Source organism: Passer domesticus, chromosome 4 (genome assembly GCF_036417665.1).
Source record: "Passer domesticus isolate bPasDom1 chromosome 4, bPasDom1.hap1, whole genome shotgun sequence".
Taxonomy (NCBI): domain Eukaryota; kingdom Metazoa; phylum Chordata; class Aves; order Passeriformes; family Passeridae; genus Passer; species Passer domesticus.
This window is the reverse complement of record NC_087477.1, coordinates 41,774,035-41,793,310: the sequence shown is the minus strand read 5'-3', so window position 1 is coordinate 41,793,310 and position 19,276 is coordinate 41,774,035. Positions and strand designations below refer to the sequence as shown.

Below are 19,276 nucleotides of genomic sequence, written 5' to 3'. Positions count from 1 at the left end.
TCAGCTGAAAGTGTGCACACTCACAACTTAGCCACCTTTCTGTCAATACAATAAATTGACAAGGAGGAAATGGAAGAAATTTTACAGTAATTTTTTGCAACATGAATTAATTCTTTGCCAGGGAAAACAATGGGAAAACACACATGTGTTTGATGGCCTCATTCCCTGAATAATGAGTCTGTGATGCTTTTTGTACAATAGCAGGAGCTTAAGTCAGCACTTTCAGCATTTATTTTCAATTTTCAGTGATTTAAACTTAGACTAATTTTAAGATGACCATGACGATGAAACATTCCATAAGCCCTCACACCTCTATATTCTGCTACCTTAGGACAGATTTCTAGTGAAAGAAGGACATGTCTGCAAGGATGCAGAACTTAATTGAACAGAGGCCTTGACACAACACTAGTGGTGACCACTCCAGCAGGAATGGAGGGAAGTGAGTTGGGTAAGGAAAGTTGAGTAAGGTTCTCTCAGATTTTAGAGACTGGAGCAGGAAAATAAACAGGTATAAAGCAATCTCCTGGGTCGGAAGGCAAAGGAGGAACAAGAATAAAGTACCTGAGAAGAGGCACAGGACAGCATTCAGAAATAAGAAGTGAGAAAGAACCAGTTAAAAGCAGATAACGAGTGACTGGGTCATTTCCACCACTTGCACTCATGGATGAACATACATGCCAATAAGGTCTGCAGTAATTTGCAATATTACAGGACACTCTGGAAGATGTATTTGTTCCTGGAGGTTAAAAAACTGGCTGTTGAATACAATACACTGATGGCATCACCATATCAGTCTAAAGAAAACAACAAAAAAATGCTGGAGGAAAGACTAAACTCATCCCTCACTACACAATGGAATAGAGCTGCCTACGGTGTACAGAGTCACAATGTGTTCAGTTCAGTGCTTCCCAACCAACAAGCAGCAGCAGACAGCCCAGGCCCCATCAGTGTGGCAGGGGAAATAGCCAAACCCACTGAACGGCATTCACCAGCGGTTACAAGCCTGAACAAAAACGGCCAAGTCAGCACATCCTTTGACCTAAATCAACAAAACAAAGTGCTTGGGAGAAGCACTGTCGTATTCGCAGTGGACAGCATCTTTCCAAGATGAATGCCCAAGTTTTATTCCCCTCTTAGATGCCGCAAATGGTTTTTGGCAGATGCTTCTACACCCAGATGGCGCCAAGTTAACTACTTTTATTATGCCTTTTGGATGGTAATCCTTCCACAGACTTCCTTTTGGCATTGCTACTGCACCCAATATATTCCAAAGGAAATGACAAAGCTACTGCAGCACCTGGAAAGGGATAGTTGCTTGTACAGACAAAGTCCTGGGATATTGCCATTGGGAAGAGAAATATGATAAAAGCCAGTCTAGATTTCCAGAGACACTTGGTATTCAGGTCTGAAAGGCAATAAACACTGGGCTACATCAAAACTAGCTGAACGACTGAGATAACACACATGAAAACCAGGCATTAAGGCAGACTGAGGAAAGGTAAATTGGCCTAAGAAAGTAATAAATTAATGCAAACTCCTGAATCTATGTCAAAGTGAAATGAAGACTGGGTTATGAATGGTAGCAATATATCATTGTAATGAACTCCTGGAAAATGAAATCACCTGATATTTGAATATAATACAAGAATATGTTTTCAACTGAGTGGAAGCCCTACCTGAAGTACATAATTCTCCTTTCCTATAACCACTCAGAGCCACCTGCAACATTACAACCTAGTCAGACTGGTGGGGCTGCTACGTACTGCTCCTGGACATTTGCTGATGATATAAATCACTCTCTGCAGACTGAGAACTGTCTCATTGTAAAAGAAACATGTGAAAAATGTAGGAAAAAAGCTCTTCCAGAGAGTTAATTCAACTTTTGACTGACCACAAACCACTTGTACCCCTGATAAATAAGAAGGACTTGGATCATGTGCCAGTGACTTGTCAAACTCTACTTAGGGCTTAACTAGGTAAAATCCGCAGACATAACACAGTGTTGTGCCTGGCACAGCCTTGCCCACTGGCGCTACCCTGCCCAGATACCTTGCAAATGTGACAGATGTATGAATACTGAAAATCACTGAGGAAATTAAAGCTTTATGAGAGAGGTCTGCAAGCCTTAAAACCAGCGTCTGATTCATACTTACAACACATCTGATTGGCCAATACCAAAACTGTAGAGCTGCAATACTAGAGTGTGGGAAAAGTGACTGCCTTAAGTACATTAGAATCATATCCTTATTCAAGAAAGAAGTAACATTTCAGAGCCAACATGGTTATCCCAGCAAAAATATCCCCATGGTACTTCATTACTGAGAAGTTTATGAGTAAGCTGAGGTGTCCGTTTAGTGGTGTGCCATAGGCAGAAGACATCCTGCTCTTTCTAGCTATGCCGGTGTGTCATTGCCTGTGAAACACAAAGACCACTGCAGACTCCCACTGAAGGCTGAGATACCTGCCTCAATCCTCTGAGTTAGGCACATTCCTCACAAATGACCTCCTGACCCAGTCCTTTCCCACAGGGACTCTCCTGTGTTAGGGCAGTAGTGCTGGAGCACAAGGGGAGAAACACAATTACTTCCCATTTAATCATGATTCTCCTGGCTAGATTATCCTTTAACACAGTGACTTCTCAACTGGAATACCTTTACTCAAATGTTTTAAAGTTTAAGCCTTTCAGCAATGCACTGTACATCTCTATCTGACATTTTCTCTCTCTTCACTCTCCTGGAATTCTTGCTTTCAGCAACCACATGGTTTTTGATTCCTGGAAAAAATTCTCCTTTCTCATGGTGTCTTGCTGGATCATTGAAGTTGACATGCCAAAAGCTTCCCACCAAGATCTTGTTGGCTTTTTTGGCATCCCACTTCTCCACATCTGTTATTTTATATAGCTATCCATAATATTACAATTATTGTGCCAGTAGCTTGTCCTCTTCATATGCAGACCATATCTCTCATAGATTTCTCCCCAAATGGGTGCCTTCTCTGCTACTTTAGCTACTCCAGTCCCCAAAAATCCATCTGTCTGAAAGCTCTGCTTTTCCAAAAACATAAATCACTGAGGCCCAAAATATCTGACAGCCCCTTATACATCATAAAATTAATAACCAGAAAGTAATGTACTTGTGATTCAAGGCCAATGGAAGTGACACAAGAAATTTTCCTTTCCCCCATGCCATTGCCACTTAAGTAGCATCCAGAAACTTGCTAATGACTGATGCCCACAAAACCAGAAATTAATGCTGTTTTTCAAGGAATTATCAGGATTACTTTTCATTTATATTAAAGTGAGTTTCTGTTTGTAGACCTTAAAGTGATATTGCATACCATTCACTTACAAATTAGACTAACACAACAACCTGTGTATCTCAGATGATATGCCATCCTTTGCCCACAATCTAAAAATTTGCCTTGAAACGTTGAGTAAAACTAGAAGACAGAGATAAAAGAAGAGGCATCCCTGAACAGAGGAACATCATCAAGGAGCCGTACCCATTTTTTGTGATATTCAGCAACACAAAATATCTAAGTCTATAGAAGGCAATTGGATATAATCATAACACATGCTCTTATTCAATGTAAGATAAAAACTAACATTTATTGCCTACTTAACATTCACACTCATTCTACTAAAATTTTGCTCACAGTCTCATTTCATCTGTGCAATTTGCTGGGCCCTGGCTACAGCCTACTGGACATTGCTCATCACTGTGCAGCATTTTTGGGGAGAAGGGAAGGAAAACAGGTGAACAGGCACCAGAGTATCTCAAGCCACAGCTGAGACAGAGGGATAACCCAGGCCAATGGGTTTTAAACCACCATAACAGTACTGCTTTTTCTCTTATCCCGCCCTTTCTATAATGGTTTTCTGTACTATCTCCTATATTATCTCACACTGCATGTTGTCCCACTTGAAAAATTTACTCACGGGTCTATGACAGGGTTTGAGGTTTGCAGTTGTTTATTGGGTGGGCACCTTCACCAGCCAAGGTCAAACCACTACAGCCTGTCAGAGTGACAGTTCTATGATTTGTGAGACCTTACAGGAAAAGTATATTTTTTTTCTCCCAATGTCAGTGTTAAAAGCAAAATCAGGTATATTTTTTAGCCAAACCTCACAGTCAATAAAATCCACCACCCCAAACAAAAAAAAAACAGCAGAGCCCCAGACCTCAAAGCAAGCAGTTAATGAGTCTTAATTATCATTAAAAAGTCACAAACAGAAAGAAAAACTTCACCAAATATTTGAGAAGATAAACACAGAGACTGCTCCCAGCTCTTGTCAGGAACTGTTCAACATCAGAACAGGTCAAATTCCTGGAAAGCAAATGTCTTTGTCTCAGGCATGTGCACAACTATGCCTAAAGAGTACAGTGTTCAACTTACACCTGGGCTTCTTTTGGAAAACAGGAAATAGGTGTTTTCTTACCTGTCTCTTGAAAGAAGGAAGAAAATTCTTGTCACAGGGCTCAGTTGAGCACAGGAATGCAAAAAGAAACTGCAGCATCCCTACTCCCAGAGAGATGCACGGCTTCACCAAACCAGGCCTTGGAATACATCATCTAATTGCAAAGTCATGTTTGCTTTCAGCATGGGGTTGGACCAGATGACCTTCAAGCATCCTTGCAATCTATAATTTAACGATTCTAATCAGTAAATAACAAAAAAAAAATTCTGCCAGTGATAGGGTTTTGATATGTTCATGTCATAGCTATAATAGCTGATTTAAAGTATTCAATGTGAAAAATATATTGTCTTACAAATTCTTCTTTATGCACTGCACTGTTCATGGGTTTTACAGCACACTTAAAAATAGGACACAACCACATGCATTTACTTTGGTTGACTCTTTACAAAGACCCCTCTGTGAAAGAAGAATCTTGCGCAAAGTGGCTTAGGGCTAGCACATCTGCAAGGAATTCCTGAGCTGCTGGGACAAGCATCTTACATCTTTCCTGCCTCTTTCTGTACGTCTCTGGCCCTCATGGCACACATCCTGCAGTGCCCAACGACTTCCACTTATCTACAGTATTTGTAGAACTGTCTGGGTTTTGTGCTGGCCATTAGTTTTGTACCAACCTTGCAGCAATTGCTAGTGACCAAAGCATTACCTTCCAAGCTGTGTGCTCGAAAATGCTATCCATCGCAGTAGGAAAGAAAGCCCAAGGACACAGATGTTGAGCAAGATGTTGAAAGTTAACTGCTTAGCTTTCTACCAGACAACCAAGGTAGTTTTGCTTAACTGCCAAAAGCAGAACAACAAAACTGTTTGCCAGATCCTACTCACTGTCCGTGTAAGTCCCTTCTCATCCATCAGACACTGTTCAGCTCCACACAGGACAAGGCAGAAGAAACTGGCCCTTCCCTTCAACTTTACTGTCCACTGCAGGCACATACATGTGTCCCACCCTGGAGTATGTCAGGCCACTGGCCATTGACATAATAATTCCTTTGAAATGCCAGTGCTCAAAACCAGTAGAGTCCCCAGCTACCCTTGCAGTAGTGAAAGCCAAGTTTCCAAAGACTGCAAGGCAAAGAGGGGTGTTTCCAAGGGCAAGAACAGAAGTCATGTCCCTGACTGGTTGCTGAACTTGGAAAAAAAAAAATCTGTCTTGCATGTGTGAGCAGCTGGGGCAGGGCATGATCTTCCTCCAGGGACATCCTCCCTTTGCATTGTTTTCCCTTTTTAAGAGTACAAGTGTTGGGCAGCCGCCTGCAACTGTTTCACTGTAGGATGAAATGAAATATAGTGTTCTTAATAAAAGAAAAAAGTAACTCACACAATAGGAAGATTTAGTTAGGTTTCTGAAAAAGGAAGAGCAAAGAAGCAGTTCCCCCCACATGTCTAAGGCATTTGAGAGTGAATATTTGACTCATATAGCTGCAAGGAGTTTGGCAACATATGCCAAATTTCCAGTGGGACAGGCAGAAGGGCCAATGAGAAGGGATGCTGACAGGCTAGGAATGGAGTAGCAGTGTGGTATTTTAACAAAGACAAAAAGTGTAGCTCTACATCTGAGAGCAGCTTTGCTAATGCAGTTGAGTTTCTCAGGCCACATAGCTGAACTGTCAGTGGGTTTGGCTGTGTCACCTCAGTATAAGCAAAGCCTGATGAAATGTGAGTAATTTCTAAAAGAAAGCATTTCTGTGGGTTTGATTCTCTGTTTTGTGGTCATTTCCTTGGAAGGAACATTAGTAATTTTGGGCTTTTGCACTTGTATAAAAAAAAAAGAAGGGAGATATAGAAAGTTTTAGCAATGGTTAAAACCTTGCTGAGGACTTGCAGCCAGAGCCTTGCTGGACCCACAGGGTCACCTGGACTGCTGGCAGCCAGCTCTGTGTGGGCAAGGGACTGCCTGCTCTGGGGCTTGGGACTGGCTGCCCTCCCCTTCCACCTCCTCCATGCTGGGAGCTGAGCCGAGGGTGAGGCAAGCAGAGCCTCGCTCACTGCCGTGCCTGACAGAGCCTGGGAGGGCACACACGCTGCCCCTGCTCTGCATCCAGCACGGGCACACTTCCCTGCCTCCAAACCTGAGGGTCAGGAACTGGCAGGATGAGCAGGAGACGGTGGAAATCAGCCAGTGCAGAGCGGTGACATGAGTGCTCAGGGTCTAATCAACATCTAGAGTCACTTGAAGGAAGACACCTCCCTCCATCTGGCTTCCATGTCTCTACATTGTCCCCTTAGAGCTGGTCTATAAACTGGTCCATAACTGTCTTTTCCAGAACAGTTAAACACTGTGCAGAATGGTAAGACTCGCGATTCCTCAGCCCAAATGAAAATATCCCCTTGCCTCACAGATGCATCTGCTGCTAAGGACACTTTCCCCTCTGACCTTCCAGGAGCACTCTGGCAGTCACAGTCCCACCCCAGAGACTTTAATTGCTGGGACCAAAGCCCCTTCTCAGAGGGTGGCTCCAGTGATCCGACAGGTGCCCTGCCTGACTCCCTGCACATCCCACATTCACACAGACAAGATGTCCTTAGCAGCTCAACCCCAGGATCCCCAGGATTCCCAAGGCAGGGGCTCAGACCTCTGGTTCCTTTAAGTACTTTTATTATGCTGCAGCAACAGAGTAACAGCTCAAGCTTGTACCTTGGAGAAGGGACACTGAACAAAGGAAACATTGGGCTTTTACACCCTGAGGCTGGGATCTTCCACCTGAGTCCTCAGCTGCTGCTGTGTCTCTGACTGTCTGGTCACCTGTCCTGCCCCATGCTGGGCAAAGGGGCAGCACCAGGTCACAGCCTCTTGCCTCGAGCTGTCCTCACCCAGGGCTCAATCCGAGCTGCACCCCGAGCTACCTGCACTACATGGACTCCTCAACAACTGCCTTAGGGTTAAGGGCATGGCAGCTCCAACCCCGGACCAAACCTGGCAGGAGCTTACCTTTGAGCTCACAGGACTCTGTCAAATCAAGGTACTTCAAAAGCCCAAGTAACTTGCATTATGAAAGCTGTGCAGATGTTTCCAACAAAATTTTGACTTGCTGAAAAATTTCCAAGGAAATCTAAGAGTTGACTGTGCAGCTGTAAGTTGAGAAAAAGAAAAAAAAAACAGCATGGTCTTACTTGGGTTGCAATTGTAGCTCACATTTATCTGCTCTAAAAAAATCTTTTCCTTTATTAAAATTCTTGAACAATAAAAAAGTTGCCCGTATCCTCCCTAAAATGCAGTGTAAGCTTTGTAGCTAACTAGGAAAGAGATGTGTAACATGTATTATGCCATTTGACACATTCCAGAAATGTGTCAGAATGAGTGCAGTGCATATAAACAAACAGAAGGTGTTTTGGGGCTTGATCTTTAAGGGTTCACCTCCCAGTTCTTCCTGCAAAAGTGGTGTCTCTAGTTCTGATGCTCCTGCAATGGTTGTACAAAAATTCATATATTTGGCTTTGTAATTGCCCCAAAACATGGTTTTGATTCCCACATAAGCCATGGCTTGCTGATTTCTTGGGTTTACAAAGCTTGCAGGGTTTCACTTTTCTGACCGATTAAAAGCTTACTACAGAATTTTTTTAAAGGGCATGATGGCTGCATGCACTTAGGCTTATCTCAAAATAAGATAACACATTTCTACAAACAGGGAAGGAGCAACAGCCTCTGTCCTGTGTACCCTGCATGTCCTGCAAGCATGGACTGCAGAGCTAGAGATGCCTGAAATGTCTATGGAGTGTAATACCTTAAAGCAAAGACTGCACTCACCCATAGCTCAAGTGAAGATGTTGGCATTGTTGATAGCTCTTTTTCTGTACTGCTGCATCAAACTTAGCTGTCAACAGTGGATGCTGTAGGCAAAGCCAGCTCTGTGCTAAGGGAGGAACAATGACACACTCTGTCCTGAGCCAGAGAAAGGGCCAGCCCAGACCGAAGATCACAGTCCAAGAATCAGCTCTCCCTATATGCTAAAAGACAGGTTTCCATCCTGCCATGCTGATTGCTTACATGTTCCATCCATAGGGCTTGGGAAGCTGTCCCAACCAAGCCCCTTCACTAAGAGCAGCAAGAGAGACTGTCACAAATCATTCACAATTATTCACAGTTTCTTTCCATCCTTAAAATGGAAAGAGACCAAGGAAATCAGTGAAATGCATTAATAAGACTATTTCAGTTACTTTTCTCCACTTACTTACCAGTTACTTTTATACTCTGCATCTGTCTCTCACTTACTGGCTTGCAGATACTTTGATAACAAACCACAGAAACCACTGCAGCAAGTACTTCAGCAGTACTGGGGAAACTCTCAGGGGAGAGGAGAAGAAATAAGTACAAAATTGTTACTCTTTTTGCTCTCTGCGTTTATTTATTTTGGACCCATTGGGCTAGACCGCAACTAAAACTTTATGAACCTAATAAAATTCCCAACATTCTCAGACATGGGTCGTGATGTTTATATATTAGGCAGAATACAAAGGTGTATTTATGAGGAGATTGGAAGTACTTATAGATGCTTGAGCTCAGGCAAAGCATAAAACACACATAAGAAATATTTTCAAAGTTAACACAGGTAAAATCAAGCTAACCAGATGACACATCAAAACCAGAAGTGTTTCAGAAATTTTGTGCTCCTCATCACAGAGCCATCCCACACAGTCACAATGGGGGAGTTCAGGACAACTTCATTATTTTTCAATAGATGTTATTTATTTATTTATTTTCATTGTTTTGCTATGTCTAAAATACAGCTTTATCATTATGGTAGTGGTAGTAACCATAAACACCAATAAACAGGAGAAGGTTGCAAGAGTAAACTTACCTTTTCCTTTCTGTCTTCGTAAAACACACACTACTCCCTGATTCAATAAGCAAGATGTATTGTTTGACTCAAGTCAAAGGATAATAGGTCTTGGCAACAGATTAGGCTTTCCATCTCTGTAAATAAGAAAAAGCTAGAGGGAATATATGCTGGGATTTATTTCTGCCAGGAGCAAATAAACAGTTCTGTCAATACACAGATAATCCCACTTCCCTGCTTCCCCCATCTCTGTCTTGTCTTTGTCCATCTCCATTCCACCTCATTAAAAAATTAAAAAAAAAAATTAAAAAAAAAAAAAAAAGGTTCTGTGCTCATTTTCCTCCTGTCACGCATGGTTGTTTTACTGATTTCAGCATTAACTTTTTTTGATACTTCCTGTCACTGGAAGACCTCTCACTCTCTCTACCCAAAAGAACAACATACGTTTTTAATTTAGGTTATGTTCCCAGCAGATGTTGCAGGACATGAAGGTCTTGCTTTCTCTTTCATTAAAAAGGTACTTGTAATACATTTTATGGTCTTGGATGGGAAATGGCATGTATTGCAATATTCAGGAATCAGCCAATGTGATTTCATAATTCCTATCTTAAAAAAAAAATAATGAGTTAACAAGAAAGAATAAAAATCAAGGTCTGTGTTGTATCTCCCTGAAGAGCATTTGTAAGCATCCTCCAAAGGGTGCTGTGGAAGATAAGGTTTAGTATCTCAGAGGACCACCCCAACTCTAATACCCACACTCATCCCAAGAATCACTTCTTCTTTTCGTGACATTTTATATGAAAATTCTGAGTGCACACCAGTGCCTTGGGTTCTCCACGTGGGCCTCCCAGCTATGCCACATGCATACAGCTTCATCTGAATTTAAACCTGTTAACACAAGCCCTCCATCTCCCAAAGCATGACACCAACAGCTCACGTGGAGCCTGAGGTATGGTTAAAGTGTCATGTCAAGATATGCTACCCTTGATTGCTTGCTGCTGGCTGGTGTCCTGGCCAGGGCCACATCATAGCCTTCCTTGCAGCAGGAGGACTGATTTAAAATGGATCAGAGCACCAAAAACCTCAGTGCTTTGAGCTCACCTAAGAAAGACAGACAAGAACAAGTAAGCTCCTGCTTCATTAACTGTCACTGAGAGCAAGGCTTGAAAGGAAAGGAATAAGGCAGGCTGCATTGAAAAATAACAGACAATGAAATCTAATCAGAAACTCAGTACACCAGAAAATGGTCTGTTACAGTCCTCAAAGATTTTTCAAAAACCTTTAAGCTTATGCACACTAGGAAGTTGCTGTTCGTAGTGTGTAGGATGTTCACAGTGTCATAGAACCATCTGTTATCAGATTTCACAAATACCTACTGCTAAACACATATATGTGTGTATGCCTATGCATCTTTGTGTGTGTGTTTTACATGTGCTCATATTTACTTATTCCAGCCTTTGTGTTGAAACTAGGAACAAAAATGAGGTTATACCCTAGAGCAAACAATACACAAGCATAATGTGGAATCACCAGAGCTGCCAAAAAATCCCTGCTGTAGAGAGAAGATTAAGTCTTACAAAATGGACAGCAAACCACAAGTTTCATACAGAATGCTTGTTTCCAATATACTCAGATTTTATCATTCCATTGTTGCTTCCTGTATTATGGAAGCAATTGTTTTTTACAAAAGCATAGGTATGTCAGAGCCAGAAGCAATGGTCCATCTAAACCTGCATTTATGACAGTAAGTAATACAGATATCATACAATACATTGATATCTCAGCATCTATTCCCAACCACAGAAATCCAGCCAGTGGCTGTGTCTCGGGTTTCCTCATTTTCCATAAATTTGTCTATCTTCTCTTCAGCTGATATGCAGTGCTTTTTATTGCTGACTTTGGAAATTGCTCCATAATTTAAAAACTGTTTGTGGAACAGAAATCCAGCTTGGTGGTTTCCACCTGATATATTGGGTTCCCTGATGACACACACTAACTTTCCATTTGTACCTTTCTGTAAGCACTTGCAGAAGGCACTTACTGCTTGAGGTGGCTGCTGGCACCCTGGGACCGACAAGGAGAGATCAGAAGCAATTTTGCACAGTGTTTACCTTCTCCTGGCCATAGGCTGCTGGATCTGGGTGCTGGCCCCACAGTGGATCAGTTCAGCGTGGATCCTTCCTTCCTGGCTGCTCCTGGCTCCCAGCAAGCAGCAGCAGGGCTCAGCAGCATCCTGCTCATCCCTGAAGCCCCTTGGATCACTCCCCAGTGATCTGCCTCCCTCCACATGGATTTATCTGTGACCCAGGATCTTTCTAAGTAAAGGAAACATAACAGAGGTCACACTGAACTCTGATCAGTCCATGAAATGGTCTCCTTTTGACTGGGCACTTGCCACCTTGGCCAGGAGGGCTGCTTGCCCAGCATCTGTACCCCATGGCCCTGCTCCATTGTGGCCCTGCTCCCCCCACCAGAGGGGACAATGTAATGTCCAGATGATCACAACTGAAGGGCTATCCCAGTTATTTTCCATCTCAGCAAGAAGCAGACATTTTCCCAAGTTCCAGGGAAGTCCTGGTGCTCGGCTAGAGGTACCATAAACTCCTAAGCCATGCAGGCACCAGGGGCCAGTGGTAGCCCTGTGGAGTCAGGAACATTTAGGAATTCAGTCACTGGACTCTAGGCACAGCAACCCTCAATTTGGACTTGTTTTCCTTCCTGCAAATAACCTGCTTAGTTTTGCTTTATTTTCATAACTAATCACAGCAAAACCAAGCCTGAAATCCCTCCTAGCAGCATGACAAGCTCTCTCCACATCACTCCTGGTACCTGGCTGTGACAATCCCCATCCTGCTGGCATTGGAGTGGGGCTGCCCAGTGCCAGCCCCAGTGAGCACATGGCCAGCAGTGGAAGATAGACTCTGCCTGCACACTGAGGGACACCACCCCAGAGGAGGGGGCAGGTGGGCTTCTCCTTCATGGCATTGGAGGGTATTGAGACCAAAACAAAACGTGATGCAGCAGGAGCATCCCCAGCTGCTCAGCACTGCAGACCCACCAGCACCTCAAGCACAAAAGGAGCTGAGGAGCAGAGCTAGAATGTGCAATGAGAGATGAGATTTCAATAATCTGTCAGAAATGCTTACAAACGTCAGCTTGTAAAAAAATATCAATGTGCAGATTGAAATATTCCTACTCCTGGGATACCTTTTTTCTTTTAAGATTCAATTTTTTCCCCCTTCTGTATATGCTAGTTATTTGTAGCCTAGGAATGAGCATTCTGACATATCTCTATATCTTTTCAGGCTGCATGTTGCTGTGCACAGAGATCCCTCTAACTTTTTCTTTATGCTCCTGACACTTCTTGGCCTTGGCACTCGGGCTTGCCTCTGTACGCTTAAACAGTAGCACGAAGCTGGGCTGCAGGAGCCCAATGAGGCTGAGCCCTGAGGAGCACAGTGGGATGGCAAGGAAAGCAGCTGAGGGACTCAGGAGTGCACCAGTGAGGGGGAGCAGCCGTATCGGGGTGAGCAGAAGCAGCCATGGCTGTAGGGACAGCCATCCTTGCTTCCCCATGCATGGGAAAGCATTTCCATGAGGGCAGCCCACCACAGGGATGGGGAAGGAGAAAGGCAAAAGGTTATGCTGAGGATACGGCGGCTCCTTGCAGGCAGAAAATCTGAATTGAGCATATAAACATCCCACGCTTCCCAGCACGGTTTTCAATTAAAATAAACCCATTCTGCAACACTGCCAGAGGACGGTTCACTGAGAAATTTATAGTTTGAAGTATAAAGGAACTCAATCACTATTACTCTGTGAACATTTATTAAGAATATAAAAATGAAATTAAAATTGTCAGATTAGGGAGATTTGATGCCCTTTGTGGACACTTACTTTTATTTTCAGGACAAAGTTGCTTTGCTTCCAAGAAGTCTAATGAATTCATAGATGGGAACTCACTAAAATCCTCCACTATGGTATTGTATAGCACTCATTTTGCTTGCTGTTAAGTGATATTTTGTAGTTCCTCTGTTACCTCAAGACACTGAGTTGATTGGCCTGGGTTAAGCCAAAAAACCAAAAATAGAAAACTACAAAGTATTGTAACATATATCCAAAAATCATAAATCCCTAATCAGCAAAGAAGAGAACCTCTGTTAACATCTTCTTCGCATAAAACAGTATTTTTTAAGGTATGCAAATAAAGAGAGTTAATGAGACCAATTTTAAGAAGTAGCTTTTGCAAGCCCAGGAGTTTTGGATTACTTAGTATGCAGGTTGCTGAAGGGTGAGCTGCTCTCAGGAATGCCTTTTTGACGGCTCAGTGCTGCACATTTACATCCCTGTGAGCTGTGTTGGTCCTGCCTGGAAGAGCCAGCCTTCACAAGGAATCAGTTACATGTTTTCCATCAGTGGGTCCCCTACAGCTTTTTAACACAGTCTTGCACTGCACTTATACCTGGATCAACAAAATAAAGTGGCTCACCAATGCCAAAATCCCCATGTGCTTCTTTCCCGTGAGAAATTCAACTGCTCAATAAAAACGAACAACAGGGAAAAAAGCTTTATCACGTGCATGATCTTATATAAAAACCACCAATGTTGGGTCTTGATTTAGGTTGTTTCTTAATACTGCCACGAGATTTTAGCATCTTAACATTTTGTTATTATTGTTGCTTTAATTTCTAAGCTAGTGCATTTTCCACCTTGTTCTAGGTGGAACTAGATGTCCTGTGCTCTTGTCCTAGGGTACAAAACTTCATCTCTTTCCTGGTCTACAGTGATTATCAGTGAACATTTAGTAACCATAATTAATCTGTAGATCAATCTCTTCTCACAAGTACATAACCAAGTCAACTGGTAAAATCAGTAGTATGTACATGGTTTTCAAGAGAAAAATATGGCTCTCTGTATGACATGTACTTGAGAAACATCCAGCATGTCTGGAAAAAGTTGCTTTCTAGATGCTTCCATACATATTCAAGTTTTACCTTTAGATCCCAGTTTTTCAGTTTGCTGTGACACATACTTTCACCCAGAGAGTTAGACAGCATCTAACACCACCACAGTCTTGGCAGAAAAGTCCTTGTTGATACTTCTATCACTGTAAAATCAACTCATGCTGAGTGAATTAATTACTTACTAAGCTGACAGTTTTTAAGACAGAGCAAGATAAAACCAACCAAAAAGAAAGCCAAATATAAAATTCCAAATAGAACCACAATGTCTGTTGAACTGTTAAAATAAGAATGCGATAATGTTTGCAGTGTCAAACGTTGGTCCTTGGATGAGTTTTTAGTATCACATTTCAAAACACATTGCTCATACAGCTTTCCTGCAATGCTTTTCAACATGCATATCAGCCAGTCCCAATAGCCTAAAACCTCTCAGGCCAACTCTGGAAACTATTTAGCACCTGAATCCCATTTATTTCTACATAAACATCTCAGTTCCTTAATCATAACTGGGCGAACTGTATTCCTCTACCTCTCAAGATTTATTTAATAAATTTTATATAATATTCATAAAGTCCTTTAAACACCCATCTCTGGGCAAGAGGAGAGCCCAAAGATATCCTAAACAGATCAAACTGAAATGAAAAATGAAGTGAGATCAGCAGCAACAAGATAAGCTTTGCTTTGGCTCCTGGAGATGAGTAGGTAGGTAGGTAGATAGACAGCATGTAAACACACTACTAAAAGCCTCAAATTACAATCCATAATTTGCAAACTCCAGGCAACAGCACTTCAGTATGCATAGTGAAAGAAACTCAAAACTATTCTTAATTCAATGCATTGAATTTTTCCTCTACTGTCACTTTTATAAAATTGTTTTCATTATTCACTAAAACAGATAAATAGCAAAATGCAGAAACTCATACCACAATTTATATTTATGGAAATATTGCCTAATTTTTGAAGAAATAACTTTGTGCCATGTCATTGGTTCAAGACAGATGGCCTCATAAACCTCTCAGCAATGTATAAAACCCAGGGTTATATTTTACAGGCTCCAGGACCTGCATTTCACAGAGATGACTGAGTGCTGCAGCAGAGAACCAGAAGCCACTTCTGCCCAGTGGTGGGATGTGAGCTGAATGAGCCCATCACTGAGAGACCAAAATGGGGAGTAACCAAGAGCTGCTGTCCTCACCAATGCGCTGCACCACGCTGCACTGCCAACAGCAAGCTGCAGAGCCATGAACTCCTCGATTTCTTAAATTCATTTTTGGCCATTGCTCACTCCCAAGACTGAGTGGTGATGCTGAAACAAAAGCCCATGGAAGCAGCACGTTACACAGCAGAGCCTGAGTTTACACACCCTGCCCTTTTTGGCTCCACAAATATCCATAGGCAGCCCTTCTCTGTTATTAGTATATATGGTAAGAACCTCAGGCTTCACATGACATAAACTCATTCACTGGCATTTTACAAGAGACACCTGCTTACTTAAGTCAATATATCTACAACAGAAATACTCCCATTTATCCTACTTATCCTACTCCTACCTTCTCCCATGTCACAAATCTGCCTGAGGTTTAATCACTGGAAAACCTCTGGAACAGTATGGATTGCAGATACTAAGGGATGCCCTGCCCCAGGTCCACCTTGTGCTTGCTCAGGGCTGCTGCCCATGCTGGGCACAGCTGACACACAAGACCACACACCTGCCTTGACTCCTCTGCCCTGCTGATGCTTCTTGCATCACTCAGGTGCTGAGAAGGAAGATTCCATCATTCTCCAAAGCAGAGTGGCACAGCTGAAAGGAGGGAGTTCAGGAGGAAATTTTTCCACTCAAGCAGCATGCAGAAAGTGTCTGGTAGGGAAGTAAAGCCAGGAAATTAGGCACAGAAATCTCTGTTCAAAACAGGATATTAAGGTTTCTCCCAAAATACTGCTCAAGAAACTCAGAACTAAAATCACCCATGCCGTTTAATTTTAGCCCTTGCAAGTACAACTTCCAGGCACATAAGGGCCTGGAATGCCATTACCAAGAAGTACATTTTTCTGTGTCTCAACACACAAGGTGGATGGCACTACCTAATGAGCAGCAATTCATCTTGATCTCCACTGCCTACACCACTGCCAGCCTTCTGCATCTGAGCAAGGAGAAGCAAAGAGTTGTCTGAGTAGGTTGTCAGAGCTCTCCTGGGGTGTGGACATGGTAATTGCCAGTGACCTCCCCAGGCATCTGCTGGCAGCAGAGAAATTGTGAACTCAGAAATCTCACTGTTTTGCGGATCCTTAAGGCAGTTGTGGGTCTCTCTCACAGCCCTGGCTCAACATGCTGTACTTCAGCTTGTTTTCATCCAGGTCTGTCTCTTCTACCTCCTTGGCCAGGTCCCCTCAGGCCTCCCCAAGCCAGCAGTGCTGGGTTTAGATCTAAGAGTCCTGAGGAACACCAGCATGGCTCCCAACCCAACCTGAACTGGAGACCCAACCCACCCTACCCACATCTTCTCCCTACCCTTCCTTGTGTCCTTCCTGCCATGGCACTTCCAACCTCACCCACCTTCTATTTAGTCTTTGTTCTCCTGGGCCACCTCCTTGTCCCAGAGCTTCCAGCTCCCTCATTCACTGGTGCTGGGTGAGTGTGTGGCTGTCTGTGTGTTGCCATGCCTGAAAGACTTCTGGAAGAACAGAGGAAGGAGCAGAAAGACCAGGACACACATTTCCATTGAAGCCATGAGCATCTGAACTATGCAGAGACCGTTTCACTGTTACTTTGGTGGCCACAGGGTTCTACATACCGAGTTTTGCTCTTCCAACTGGTCTCCATGTAATTTTTTTATTCATCTGAAAAATGCTGTCATACTGACAGCCACATAAAAGATGGCAAACAACTAGATAACTGGATGGAAATTCAGTGTGGGATCCGAGGGATGCTTCAGAGGGCTTTGTGAGTTCAGAGTTGTGAAAGCCATAACTGCTATCACAAGTGGTTCACTGACACATATTCCAAATGGTCAAAAAACAATTTCCCCACAGCGACTTGTGACTCATTTTGGAGCCATAGCCATGCTAGACAGAAGAGTACTCTTGGAAGGCTGTACCAGCCTTGGCAGGAGTGACATTTTTTGGATTAAATTTTCAGGGGTCCCAAGCTTCAAGAAAGTACAAGTATTCTTCATCTTTTTTTTACCCATACACACACTTCCATCTGCTGATGTTTAAAGTTTTGAGACATCTTTCTTCTGTTTTGATCCGCAGATACTTTACTTGAAACTCCTATCTGGCTTCTAACATAGCTTGAAAAGGAAATTAAGTGTCTGCAGTGTGGAAGGTTTTGGGTTACTTTCCTCTCAGTGATTATCAGACCATTTCATATTTGCACATGGTACCATTAAAATGCTTATAAATGCCCCTCCTCATCCCTGAATTGCTTTGCCTTGCCCAGTTTTAACTCATCATGGCTTTTAACTCTCATTTTTTCCTGCTAGCAGTAACTTAGATTATGTTCTTGTGTAGCTGCCACCTCTCGCTGTTTTCCATTTCCAGAGTTCATTTGCTAACCTCAGGTTTTTTGAGTGGTCCCTTGTGAAGTCACATTGGTTTTTTACTTGCTTTCTGCATATCTTTTTTTTCAGAGGAATTTTAATCTGTTGCATCCTAAATTCAGATTTCTTCATATAATTCTCCAGCTTGTTTGCACACTCTTGGATCTGAGGTACTTCTCATCATATCCAGGCCACTAAGACCCTGATCTAACCAGGCAGTTAAGCATGTACTTAATTTAGAGAACATGTATAATCCAATCCCTGTTCAACACATATACCAGCAGCTGTTCCAATGGGACAAAAGCACATGTTGAAAGTTTCTGTAAATTTGTAAAACTTCTGTTCTTGAAATTGAAACCTGCAGTACTACTGCAGCACCTTCTGGCTCCTAAACAGGTTTTCTCAAATAAACAAAAGTAGATTTGCAATTCTCTGCTGTTTTCATCTTTTCCTTTTCTTGTCAGGACTTGTCACCTTCTAGGCTTTTAGGTCACTGCAGTTTTTTACATCCTATAGAGAAAAGTAACAGCATTGTCTTACCATACTGGGATGACAAGTCACCATGCTCTTACAAAGCAAGAGATCACTTATTCAGACTAAGCAAAATGAAGCAGACTTTTTAGAGCTCCAATTTTTGACAAGTAGAATTTGCATTTGTGGAAGAATCTGAAGAAATCAGCTGTGAAGGCTCAAGCTTATACATCTTCCTCCAGGGCTCAGGCTGAGAGACTGCACAAAACCCATATGCTCTCAGGCCAGGCTTCAGCTCAGCTCTCTGTTCAGGTGACTTCTTTCCTTCTTGCAGAAAGTGACACCTACCATGCATCCAGAAGTTTGTTTCTATGAAATGAAGGAAAGGAGAAAGGCTTCCCACTGCCATCTTCCTGAGTAGTATGTCTGTGTCCGTTTCTTGCCACGAACCCTCCTGGAAGAGCAAAGTTATGACCCAGTAATATAGTACTATCCTGGTCATTATTTTGGTTTTTTTCACCCCAAACTTCTAAAAATATTAATTTCTGCTCTAATAACCAAATACAAATTGAAAAGAAATTTCAAGGAAGTGACATGACTGAGGAGCAAATGTTCTTTTTGCCAGTCAGCTTTGAATTTTAAATTAGACATAATGTAACGATAACACTTAAAAAACTTTGCACCTTGAGACAATCAAGCAGCATTCCCATAGTCAACCAGTTACTCACAGCTTCACTCACTGTCTCCTAAGAAAAAAGTCATTTTGCATCCTGGCTAAACTGTTGACTTGGAACATGATTTCCAGGCAAAAGGGATAACAGGGCACAGACCTGTTTGATTCCTGGCTTAGTGTCCTGTCATTGGCTTACACAACATTTCAGTTTAAATTATTTTGAGTCTTTTCTCTCTCTTTTTTTTCTTTTTTTTTTTTTGGTGGGTTTGCCTCATGTTTCAGTATTATCTGTTAAAAATGCTGTGCAGCTTGATACTATCACCAACACCCCAACAGCACTTTAGCACTTTATCACTTACTCCCTTTCAAGCAGAAAAGGAATTTTT

At 42.5% G+C, this 19,276-nt stretch overlaps 1 long non-coding RNA gene across 3 annotated transcripts in view; it reads right to left on the bottom strand.

Annotated features, from left to right (window-relative positions):
* LOC135299059 (uncharacterized) overlaps nucleotides 1-19,276 on the bottom strand; it is an 81,701-nt gene that overhangs the window by 9,871 nt on the left and 52,554 nt on the right. For 2 of the 3 annotated variants that reach the window (XR_010361080.1, XR_010361082.1), the window contains exons 3-5: nucleotides 9,268-9,383; nucleotides 8,217-8,322; nucleotides 7,401-7,540 (exon numbers count right to left, since the gene is read on the bottom strand). This is a non-coding gene — a long non-coding RNA (uncharacterized LOC135299059). Of the gene's footprint in view, nucleotides 1-4,483; nucleotides 4,640-7,400; nucleotides 7,541-8,216; nucleotides 8,323-9,267; nucleotides 9,384-19,276 lie in introns of those variants that run through there. The other variant, XR_010361081.1, reaches the window with a different exon arrangement.